This window comes from Alligator mississippiensis, chromosome 3, assembly GCF_030867095.1.
Source record: "Alligator mississippiensis isolate rAllMis1 chromosome 3, rAllMis1, whole genome shotgun sequence".
NCBI classification, from domain to species: Eukaryota; Metazoa; Chordata; order Crocodylia; family Alligatoridae; genus Alligator; species Alligator mississippiensis.
Genome location: NC_081826.1, coordinates 129884405 through 129897067, shown reverse-complemented (window position 1 = coordinate 129897067; position 12663 = coordinate 129884405). Strand labels below are relative to the sequence as shown.

At 39.2% G+C, this 12663-nt stretch overlaps 1 protein-coding gene across 7 annotated transcripts in view; it reads left to right on the top strand.

Moving 5' to 3' along the window:
- ATXN1 (ataxin 1) overlaps positions 1-12663 on the top strand; it is a 287101-nt gene that overhangs the window by 86106 nt on the left and 188332 nt on the right. Inside the window, exon 4 of one of the 7 annotated variants that reach the window (XM_019498488.2) lies at positions 11540-11645. The exons of the other annotated variants lie outside the window; for them this stretch is intronic. The gene's annotated coding sequence lies outside the window, so the exon portion shown is untranslated. The remainder of the gene's footprint in view (positions 1-11539; positions 11646-12663) is intronic. 7 annotated transcript variants of the gene reach the window in all.

Sequence of the window (12663 nt, the reverse complement as noted above, 5' to 3'; positions counted from 1 at the left end):
TGATGGAACTGTAGTGGAAGTGAACATATTCTTCTTCCATTACATCTTTAATGAGCCACAATTAAAAATAGTGTGTTGGCGTTCTGCAGTGGAGTATGTTATTTTCAGAATTTTATTGAAGCCATTTTTGCTGTCGTACTTAACCAATACTATGTTGTTCTAAAAGCTTTAGAAATAACACTGCAGATAGATCTGCTCTGCTTGTCGCACATTAATTGGACAGTGAAGTCTGCAAGCTAAAAAGGTATCGGGTTGCTAGGTTCTCAGTCTATTTGTGTTTCCTTTGCTTTCTTTTGGGGTGATTCCTTTACTATATAGTAAAAAAAACCTCACATAACACAGGAGGCTTGCACAGAGTTCTGTGTGGATATGTCTCTGAAGATTTTGGTAGCTAGCCTGAGTTATAGGTGGCACACGCCTTGGGCAGCACTTTCTAGTGTTCAGATACACACAGGCTCATGTAGGAGTTAAATTTCATGTACTTTTTTTAGATCTCTTTTCAAAACCAACAAAACTTAGAAGTCATTTTTAGCATTTTGCTATATTTTTTTTTCTCATCCCTTGTAGCTTCTAAGAGAATTGACATCACTAAGAGTAGAAAATAATCCTGTCACTTTCAGCCTGATGGCATTCCATTCTCTGCTCCAAAAAACTAATGAATAATAATGGACGAGTCAAAGATTTCTTGGAATTTTCTTTCCTTTTTTTCCCTTCTGCAACTCTGTTGCCACTTTTAGCATCCTAGCAGGCAGCTCTCTAGTGCTTTGCAGAATGTTCATGTGGGTAAATCATATACTTCCTTGAAAATTTAGAAGAAAATGAAGTTGATGGTCATATGTAGAAAAGTGGAATGATGGCATTTTTTGTAATCTTATGAACATAGTATGAAGGACAGTCCTCCTGGAGATCCTTGGATGAGGGAAATTGGCAGGGGTAGAAACAGGAGTAGTTAATTGTTTGAACACATTCAAGGCTTCCCACCATGGTACCACCTTTCTCCCCATTATATTCAGTCTGTAACGTGAGTAGAATCTGATGTGCTGAAACCATGGCATTGAAGTAATTGGCAGTGCCCACTTTCTACTAATTTCTAGCTACCCTTTAAGAAAGTCCTGCCTCCTGAAAGATGCACTCAGCCCCTCACACCTTCATTCTGCCTGGTCTTGTGGAATTTCATGTCTCTCCCTTCCTTCCTCTTCTCCACAAGAGGATATTCTCACCCACCTCCTCTGTTGCTCAGCATAGCTCCTCAGGGTTGTATCCAGGGTCAGCTGGTAAATCCAGGGACAAAACTAGTTAGGAAATGTCAATGCGAATGAAGTTTTGTGGACAGCAATATAAAATTTTTTTCTGTTCTGTTCTGTTGATTCAGTTCTAGTTAGGGATATCAGAAGTTACAAGTGAACTTGAGAGATTCAGACTTAACTGATCCTGGGACAAATCAGTTAGCTTCATATTTAATTTCCCATCTGTAAACTGGAGGTAATAACACTTCCCTACCAAACTGGGATTTTGTGAGGATAAATGGATTAAGGTTTGTGAGGTGTCAAATACTGCCGTAATAAGAGTCATATAAGCAGCCACGATGGATAGGATACAAACAGTATAGCTGGCTAATCTTGACAGAGTTAGTGAGGGTGACATGGATGAGGAGAATAACTTCATGTGTCATTTTAAACTTACTAGAGCGCTCTGTGTCTGAGGTGCCATCAGACTGTGAACACGATGTTTGCAACCTGTGAGGACTTTGGCTTTGTAAAAGTGGAGAATCCAAAGATTTGTATGGCAAAACAGGTTAAAATGTTAGGAACATGAGAAGTTTCAAATTTCTCCTTGGGAAAAGGTAGCACTGACATTGAGAATGCAAGTGTCTTTTGAAGAGTGATGATGTCAAATTTGAGGAATGAATTAAAGAGAGGAAGTGTGAAACAGAGGAATTTTAGTCCTGCTTTAAATTACAAATTTCAAATTAGCCATGGAGCTGCTGCCAGGCCCTCTGTGATGACACATTATTGGTACTAATGGCTTTTTCGTGAATTTAAATACAAACAGACTTTCCAGACAGAAGCATTATAAACATAAGAAAATAAGACACAGGCATGAAAATCCGCCCTGAGTTTCTCTTGACAAACCATCAAAGCTTTGCTTTCATGGATGATAGTGATGTCAGCAGAATTTCTCCAGGGCTTTCATTAAAGTGAGGTCCTGGGCTTCCTCCTCTTCTCTTTGGACCATTCAGGATTTATGAGATGCCAAGGGTCACCCTTGGGCAGAGATTCTTCCCTTTTATTATTGTGTTGCTTTCTTCAACTGTGTGGCACCTGCTTTGTGCTTGGGCTGAACTCTTCAGCTTCTGTGCTCTCCTCATTCTGGCAGTCGAGCATAATTGACAAAAATCTGGCTTCAGAGAACTTGAGAAAGCAGGAGTGGAGTAAATTTCCAGGAGAGCGCACAGCTGAGCTGCTGCAATTAGAAAAAATTGGAATGGAAGTCAGGCATTGGAAGGAGCAGGGAACATTCAGCTGGCAGCTGGGGGAGAGGGTGGGGAAGAGCCAACATAGTGGAGGCAAACAGGGCAGTTGCAAAATAAGGGAAGGTTGGGATGAATGAGTAATTAAAAATATGAGTTCAGCAACCCTTTGTGTGCATTACTGACATATAGCATATCTTAGACAAAGCCATGCTGGTATAGCTCTTTGTCACTAACATGGTACCCCGATGTCACTGAAGTCAGTTGTAAGCTCACAGTGACCTCAGTGGGGCCAGGACTTTGTTCACAGCGTTTGCAGCAACTCCCTTGCTTTGAGGTTTGCCAGGTCACAGTAAACATGATCACTGAATACATATGGTAGGTGGCTTTGCACAGGGGTTAACTTGGGTATGACTTAAGTGTCTGGGGAATGAAGTTACTTCAATAACTCCATTGATTTCAATATTATTTACATTAATATAAAACTGAAATAACACAATATTGACGTAGATCCTTAATATTTTTCCCTCAGGTGGCAGCTGTCTTACAAGACTTATCTTGTATGCATCCTCAGTAAAATATATTGAGTAAAAATCTATAATCCTCTTTTGGTTAATAGCCACATTTCTGTTTTGTATCTTAAATGTGACAATTTTATGTGCAAAAATATATTTTATGTAAGTACAAATTCCTATTTAATCTCACAACCAGACACACATTTTCTTCTCCTGGCTTCATCTTAGAATTGTTAATACCAAATAAAGCATTTCTTATGCTCAGTTGCTAGAATTCATGGCTACATTAACCAGCTGCCTGAAGTAGCAGTGAATAAAATGTATACAGAAATGATGGGGTTGTGTGAGTTTTGTTGTGCTTCTTCCATTGACATTGCTCAGGTTTATAACTGAACTTCTGCTATAACGTTCCTGCATGCAGTGTATGGAGAATAGCTGCATGCCTACAATGCTTTGGGACTGCAGAGCAATGATACATAGTTCTGCTGCAAACCAGTTTTATTATTACAGGATACTTAAAGATTTTTTGAATGTGTCAATAAAAGGTTTTCAGTATTCAGTATTTTATATATGTCAGTATTATACTAGGCTGGAATGTAAAATGAATGTTTCACAATGAAGAAATAATATTTTACATACAGTTCTCAATGAAAACAGCTACAATACAGCAATGTTAATCTCCACACACTTGATAGTTCTGTTTTCCATTTTTCATCATAGAAGAATTAGCAGGGTTGCCCTTACATGGGCTGTCAATGCTAGGGAAAAATCTAAACATGAACCTAATCGTTGACAACAGTGGTGTTCAAATTTAAGCAGATGCTTAAATGCTGCCTTGAATAGACACTTTCCTTAATTGGTGCTTAGGACTTTTCCCTCTGTATCTGCTAGATATACTATAGTACATTTCTTACTACTTTAGAGATATTAGCATAAATAATTAACACTCCAGATACAACTGCCAAGTAAATGAACAAACTATATTTTAAAATGTTTGCTTACTTCCCTATTGCATGGCTAATATTTTCTTTATAGTAATAAGTCATTCATTAATTCACAATGGGTATCTCAGGCATTACCACAAGTTAGCAAAATCCTTTTATAAGTTATAAGCTGCAGGTGACAGTGTCGGTGAATAGAAATCAGTTTTCAGAAAAGAAGTCTGTTAACTGTGGGCATATTAATGGAATCTTGCATAACAGTATACCCTACTGGCTTTGAGAAATTGTTCAGAAAAGTGATAGCAGATAATCTACTAACTAGGCCTTAAGCTTGTCACATGCATGCGCACACAGTACCCACTCTGATACTGCAGGGACTATACAACCCCAACACCACATCTGAAAGAATCAGAAATGAGGGCCACACTTCCAATTTTTCATTTCCTTTGCAGGTTGCCTTTATCTATAGTGCCTTACTGACAATAGTGAGGAACTCATCTGTTACAGAGAGAATTGTCTTTCATTTTGCTAAGTTGGTACGTGGAAAGAAAAGAGAATTGTTAACTGAGGATCAAAAACCCATAGATGATCAGAATCCAACTGGCCATTAGTAGGAATGATAATGGCTGGCAAATACTTTCATCACATCAGTCTTTCATAGCTAGCTTGTTTTTTGTTTGTTTGTTTGATTTCTTGGGTTTCCCCTGCTGGTTTTTCTATTTAATTGACTAACCTTTTCTCCTCCTTTCCTACCCTTCTTCTCACATTGGAAAATTATAAATAAACTAGAATGTATGTTCCTTTTAAGTATAAATTTAGGTCTTTTCTAGGACTGTATGTACTTATTTTTCAGACATGACAGAAGAATTTGTCATGTTTCACACCTGAATTAGCATCAAATGCTTTGGTGTTATTGTTTTAGCCACTGTTGGCATAAGAATTTACAACAATGGACCCACAACTGTGAAAGCAATGCCGGAATGTAATTTAAACTTAATTTGCTGGCTATATTGTTTTCTAAATGCATGTAACATCATGCCATTTCTAATGGTATCTAATGACCTTCTGCTCTGTACACTCTCTGCTTTGTAATCTGAATTCATTTGTCAATTTATACACCACTAAATTTACAGCCATTGGCATTGACAGTGAAAGTAACATAAATATTGTGGATGCCTTAGATGCTTACACTTTTTATTTAGTTTTCCTTCTTTATTTTTTAAAAAGGAATCGATTTATTTTCATGTTGATGAAGCATGGGGCAGTGCTATAAACTAAAGTTCTGTTTGTTCACACAGGGATTCAGGTAATGGCAGTAAATACTTAACATTTATATAGTGTTTTTCTTATACCAAGTATTTTGCAAATGTGAATCAGGGCCATCCCTAGTGTGTCGGGGGGTGGGGGGTGAATTGGGGGCAACTGCCCTAGGCTTCATGCTTTGGGGGGCCCCACAGACCCAGGCCAGCTTCACATCCGGCTGCTAATCACCCCCTGCTGCTGCCACGTCCAGGCCCCGCACAAGCTGATTTGCCCCAGGCCCTGCACTGTGCCATGGTTGTCTCTGATAGGAACTAAATCCTTTCTGCTGGGCAGGAATTCTCAGCTGCATGTAATAGAGTCTTAGAGGCAAACTGTAATCTCAGCAAGATTTGACCATATGCTGACCAGTGTTTGACCAGTGTTTCTCTGCATATTAACAAGGCAGCCAGTCACATTTGGAGTTGTCCTATCCCTCAAGTGTAGGTGTTGCTGAACTGGCTGGTGAATCAGGTTTTTAACCTATAGCTTACCTGAGGCCTTATATATCTGGACTTGGTTCAAGAAGCCTTCTTCTTGTATTTGCCACATATGTAGCAGGCTGCAGAAGTTTTGTGCCTCATGAAAATGATACAGGCTAGCTGTCTCAGTAGGAAAAATGCTGTCTAAAATTATTTCTACTTTACCAGTAACACCTACAATTGCTATAAATGAAAGAGATTGGAGGGGAAAAAGGATCTATTACTTCAGTTTGTTTACTTTGGGCATATTTGACAGCACTTTGTGCATAGTCAGTTGCATTATTTCCCTGGATAGTCAGTCAATTTCGTCTTTTGTTTGTGTGGTTCTTTCTTATGGTGCCAGGGGAGGTAAAATGCATTACAAATCAGAAAATGTGATTGTAAAGCCACAAAAAATTGCAAGCAATCTCGAACAGGTGTTGTACCTGAAACTGCTTTTGAATCATCCTTTGAAAGCAGCTAGATGACAGTGCCTCTTCAGACAATATTCCAAGATGATGGGGGGGTGGGGGGTGGAGGGGGGTGTTCATGTATGTGTATTATATAAAATGTTGGAATTACTGGGATCAACGACTGCCTGATGCCACTTGCTTGATGTCTGTAACTGTACTTACTGTTTGCATTCAAAGAAAAAAAAGATTAAATGCGGATTGCAAACAAAGTAAATAATCATTGCCAAGGGTCAGTGGTGCTCAACTTTTTTAGACTCAAAGCACGCCCCTCCAAATCTTTTTCAAAATGCAGCGGACACACCAACAATAAGTGAATATAAATGTATTATGAATACTATAATAGAAGCATTTTAACCATATTCTTAATTAATTTGTTATTAATTGTAATTATATTATACTCACTCCACTGCCACAGCTGCCATGTGGCCAGGTGGAACTGTGCTGCATGTCTCCTGCTGAATCAGATTGGGAAGTGGCTGTGGTAGGAGCATTGGGAAGTGGCTGACAGCCCTTCCTTGTCTGGGCCTTCACAGTGTCTCCTAGAAGCAGGTGTGTGGGGAAGGTGGAACTGTTCTGTTTTCAGGAGAGATATCAGAGCTGAACCCGGAATGGTTGCGTAAGGCAGGAAGGCATGCCTTTCTGCTGTAGCTGCTTCTTCATGCCCTCTCATCATCCACTTATTCCTGTTGTCTTGGTAGCTGTCCATAATGCATGAAGATGCCCTTGGTTGGCATTGGGCTGTTCCCATATTTTCCACAGTACATATGATGTGGAGCAGGACTGGGGGAGCATCTCTGGCTAACAATCTACAGGGGTGTGGCTGATTGGGACATCCAAGTTTCTTGGGTAGCACTTACAGAATAAAGGGGCCTGGCACTTCTCTTGGCAATCAGCCACGAAGGGTCCTTTTTCTATGTTGTGATCAGCCCTGAGTGACATTTCTTTACATAACTCTGAAGTACGCTTTTCTGTGTTTTGGCACATGACACAGAAGAGAGTGGTTGATTTGTTTCCAGGTCCTTATAACCTAGCTTGTTTAGCTCTTAACAGGACACCGAGCTAATGCGTGGCTCTGTTTTCACAAAGCAGATGAAGCTATCGGACTTCACCTGATACGTGGGTATGTTTGGATGGGCAGACAGTGTGATCAGCTGACTTGCTTCCTTTTTTAAGACATAGTTTATGTATTCTAAATATGGTCAGAGCAACCCATTTTTCTAGGGTTTTACTCTTAATCAACCTGGGAGTTAATTTTCACAGGGAATATCTTCTTGTTTCAGGGGCTGCTTTGTTCACCTTCCTGTGTTCTGTTGGCCTCAGCCCCAAGTTTCCTTTCACAAAAACAGTCCATCTCTGATTTCTTTCATTTTTATTCCCTTTGGATTTGGCTGGGAGGTGTTGAGATGAGGGTAGAGGTGGCTTCAGCTCCATTTGCAGGACTGACAGTTTTTCTCCAACATGCCTTGGTCAACCAGGTCTCTCTGTGATATCACAAAGGGGCCAACACGAATGTGTATACTGTGGTTATCTGGTTTCTGCTTCATAACCAATCTACTGACATATATACATGCATCCTCTTATCGTGGCCTTCATTTAGGGCAGCTATTATGCAACAAATATGCAAAGTACTGTAAAGGTGGATTTTCTCTTGAATTTGACATATTACTGAATCCAGGTAAAAGCCTGCCCTGGTCCTTCCCAGCCATTAATATGGCTCCCATAGCATAGTTGTACAAGTAGCATATGGCAAAATTGAGCCACCGTTATTCAAGTATTTTCTTTTCTCCTTTATTTGCCACATGCAAATATTCATCTCCTTCTGACAGCTTTTTTTTTTTAATTCTTACCATATCCTCTTTGGTTTCAGTCTTACACATCCTCAGGCCAGTGTCCCCAGTTTCTTCCATTTCTGCTGTTTAGCTGAAGCTGTTAAGTCTTTCTAATGCTAGAGAACTATTCACGTCCACACTCCAGGCTCTGCTGCCTCAGCATCTTTCTCTCTAACTCTGTTCCTTTCCAGTGGGACTAATACTTTGGCTCTTTAAAAGCATGCCATTAAAGTGATTTTTCCCCCTTTACATAAAATACACAGCAAATGGGTCTAAAACACAACACCTCATCCCAAGCCCCCTTTTTTAAGTTTAAATGATCCCTTGTATGTGTCTAGAAGACATATCCTTTGAATTTGAAAGAGAGGCAGTGCCAAAAGGAAAGTTTTCCCCTTTGACAGAGTAGTTTGTAAGTCATTGCTATTAAGTAATAGTGCAGAGCAAATCCGCAATGAAGATCATGGGTGACACTATGCATTTCCTGAGAACTTTGTAGGCACTTGCAGTTGACAGAGTGGCTTTTTTAACATGTAAAAATTCTTCAAAAAGCATTTAGATGACTTTGCCTGCCATTGGAGGTGTTTATAACCTTAATTTGCCTACCACACCCCTTGCAAAAAACCAGCAAAAATGTAAAGCTGCTGGCAGGAAGCCACAACTTTGCCAGGGCCTCTATGCAGAAGAAGGTGGAGCTGCACTTTCATTGTGTTTTTGCAGTTGATGGAAAATAGATGGAGAATAAGCTGTTTTACAAATACACTGTAGCATGTCTGTCCCTTCATATAATGTTCTGCTGGGTTGCATTCTTCAAACAAAAAACTCTTATTGGAATGGGAAATGTTGTATTTGTACTGTTAAATGAAAGGCAAAGGAAGCACTTACGTTCATTCACAAACCAAAGAGATGGGATAGATTGCTAGACCAACCTGCTTCAAAATTAGTGTTTTGCAAGTTCTTCTTACAATGTTGAGGCCCCTGCGGTGTGTCCTTTTCAGTGAAGAACAATCTCTAACTGAGGTTTACTTTTGCACCAGTGTTTGAGTTTTGGAAGGGGCTCTCGTTTCTCACCTTTTTGGAAATAGATGACAGGTACAGATGACATCTGGATAGTTTTTCCCTTAATCTAAGAGATACATTAAGGAAAGTTTTTGACCTCATTTCTCAAAGGAGTTTTAAATGGAGAAAAAATAGGAGTACTAATTAGTGCCTCATTAAGTACTTATAGTCAAGTATGATAATTTTCTTGAAAGGATAATGTAATAGATGAATAAAAGTACTCTCCATTAAAAAATGTGAATACAAAGTCATTTTAAACCACAGAGATTATTGTACATTTTTAAAAAATTAATGTGATTAAAGCAAAATGTATTTAATAACTTAAAAAGACGCTGTTAGACTGTTAAACTTTCAGTTCTGCATTAATGGTTATAACAGAATTTCATGCTTCAGGGCTGGTTGTTTGCAGTGGTAAATTTTTCCTGATGCACAGTTGTCTAGATGTAATTTTGTTGTTTTTTTTTCCCCTCTGAAGCATCAGAGATTGACTGCAGCTGCAGACAGGAGGTCAAACAGCGTGGGCCAGTGTTCTGAAGTGATACCAAGAATTCTGTTTTAGACACTTAGCTATTTTGTTTTACTCGCATACTTAGGGTCACACTGATCACCAGAGCTGAGGTTGGGAAAGAATCTTCCTCCAGATTCTCAGCGGATCCTGGGAGCTTTTTTACCTTCCTGAGCATCAAGGTGGAGGACTTGCCTGTTGAGTTTTTGTCAGCATTTCTTATCTAATCAGTTCCTTGACATAGCAGGAGCCTTGTGGTAACAGAGACACCTTTGGGCTCTACTGAGCTTTAATCTAAGCTCAGTGTTAGAAGCACCTGAGGTATAGGAGTTCAGTCTAAATGAGCTAAGATTCCATTTTTTTCATAGATGTTAGGGTCGGAAGGGACCTCAATAGATCATCAAGTCCAACCCCCAGGCTTTTTGTGACTGTATGTTGACTTTCATAAAGAGATAAAAGTACAAGTAGGTAAATACGTTACAGTTTGTGTATGTCTCCAGTACCACATGCTTAGCAGGTATGCAGCAGAACCAGGAGTGGATGGGGGGGGGGGGGGGGGGGGGGTGCACTAATGCAGTTGCATGTACCCTTTGATTCTTGCTCCACCCAAACTTAAAAATCAGCTCCTTGAGAGGGGCAGCCATATTTGTATTCAGTCAGTGCTGAGAGAGTCAATTTACTTTATGGCTTATTGTCATCTCCTTCATTCCTGTTAATTCCTTTCTACTCCACACATGTTAAAACCCCCCTCTTTTTAATTGTCTTAATATTCCACTATTCAAACTATTGTTTCATCTGCAATTTTGCTGTTTGTTATCCATTCCTGGTAATGTCTTTCTTCTGTTTCACGGCCCCGCATACTGTTTTTAACTCTAGCTAACAATCTTAGCTCATGTATAGTACTATTAACTCAGGTGTAGAATGACTTGCAGTGAAGTATCGGAGGCATTGTCAAGGTGCTCGAGAAAGCTAGATTTTGTTTTGTGACTAAATTATCATGGCTACAGGACTAATATAATGGCTACAGGACACAGTATCATTTGATTATTTTGACTATTTTTTGCCTAGTATGTTGTGGCTTTTGTTTAGACGTTATATATAATCTAGCAAAATAGTGCATGTTCCAGTAGTTATATTTGTTTTTGCTTTGATCTTAAACTAAATAATATAGTCCTAGTTTCCCTAACATATTATTAAAGCATATAGTTTATTTTTAACTGGAGAAAAATGTGTTGTGTTAAAAGTCATGGTGTGCACCACGCCCCTTCCAAAATCCTAGATCTCTGCCCATGAGCAGAATTGTACAGATATGCAGTATTGTAGCTTGTAAAGATGGAGGGCCAGGGAACGCTATGTAGATCATATAAGAGGCCCATGTTACAGTCATAAAATAAGAGAATGGGGAAAGGAAAGATGAGGGGAGGAGAAAAAGTTGGGACAAAGGGTATGAAGTCTGGCATTCAGCACAGTCTCACTGGTTTTGATCCAAATGTATCTAGAAACATGGTACAAATTGCTTTGGTTTAATTTCTTTACAGCGACAAGTTAATTTTTTTTGTGGCTGACTTAGATCTGAATATACTTTCTCTACTCTTCTATTTTCTAACACCACATGCTTCATGATTGCTGCCTGGGAACAAAACAAAGTCTCTGGTGCAGAATTAAACCCAGTTTATCAGGTAAAGTCCTAAAATATAATTATGCAAGAAGCAGGATGTCTTTGGTAATATTGCACCCTAAGGAAGAACTTTTTGTGTCCAAAAGCTTGTATAACATCTCTCTCAACTATATAGTTGGTCCAATAAAAGCTATTACCAAATAAATCCTGCTTCTTGTATATTACCTGGATCATCATGGTTACTATCATGCTACAGCACTTCAAGTGAAACACCATTTTACATCCTGTGCTCACCTCTTTTCATAGATTCCTGACTGCTGAGCAGCCTTCTAGCATATACATTATGCATGTGCCTTTTTTTTCTTCTGTCAGCAATCTCTGTGATGTCCAATTCATATCAAGGGCAGCCTGCAGTCCATAGAGGCACTCTTAACCTTATGGAATATCCTCTGCCACTAGGATTCTTTTAAGGGCAGTGGTAAGTCCCCTTTCCATACTTAATAAAGAGCTCTAGACTAATGAAGTTCATTTTTATTTACAAAGTATACATGGGCCTGGGGAGTTTATGCAGTGTCTCTTGAGTTTCCAGTAGACTTGGGGTAAATGAACTGCAATGGTATTTTAGTAAGCGTTTTTCTTGTGTGCAGTGCCACTCTGCCAAAAGTATCAGGCCATGGCTTCTATAGTGTTTGTAAAGGAAACATTTACAAGTCTGCATTGCCCTGTATAGGTGCTTTTGCCTGAAGGTGAGGATGATAATATGCTTTAGCTAGAATGCTCTCAAAGCCTTCATGTATGTACTCCTGTAGGCACCCAAAACCAAGACAATCTGGGGCAGAGGGTGAAATTGGATTTATTCTTATAAAGCCAAAATTTCTACCAACATAGTTATAAGAGCTTTCTGGGACCACTTTCACATCTATGACATGATCAAAGCATAGTAGTAGCTCTGTGAGATTAATTTCCCCTTTGTATAGAGTTAGAGATTTAATTCCCCCCATCCAAATGATAGCTCTGGGCATTGATCAGGGCCCCACAGGAAAGCTTTAATAAATCCTTTGTATTTTTTTAAATAATATGGAGTCATGCATATATTTAGTGTATAGGATAGTCCGGGCAGAATGTTCATTTTTATAGCATTAATCTTTCCCTAGACTCAAGTCACACTATCATTTTTAAGCACAGGGTCTAAATAAGTAGGTGGTTAATATTTCTTGGCCTTTTTGCACCTAGATGCAAATTAATTGCAAATCAGTTTGCCAATAGAAATTCCATTGAAAGATAGCCCCGCTACATAGCACCTGGTGATTTCCAAGAATTTGGTGTTTCCCAACTCATTTTGTACCTAGATATTAGCCTACATTTTTGAGTTAGTGGTCAGAGAAACTGAACACGGGTCCAAATTCCTTTTTTTTTTTTTTTTTAGAGTATGGAACATATATCTCCAGCACACACTTTCAAAAGCCTCTTTTGACTTCGCTGCTAGAATACCATGT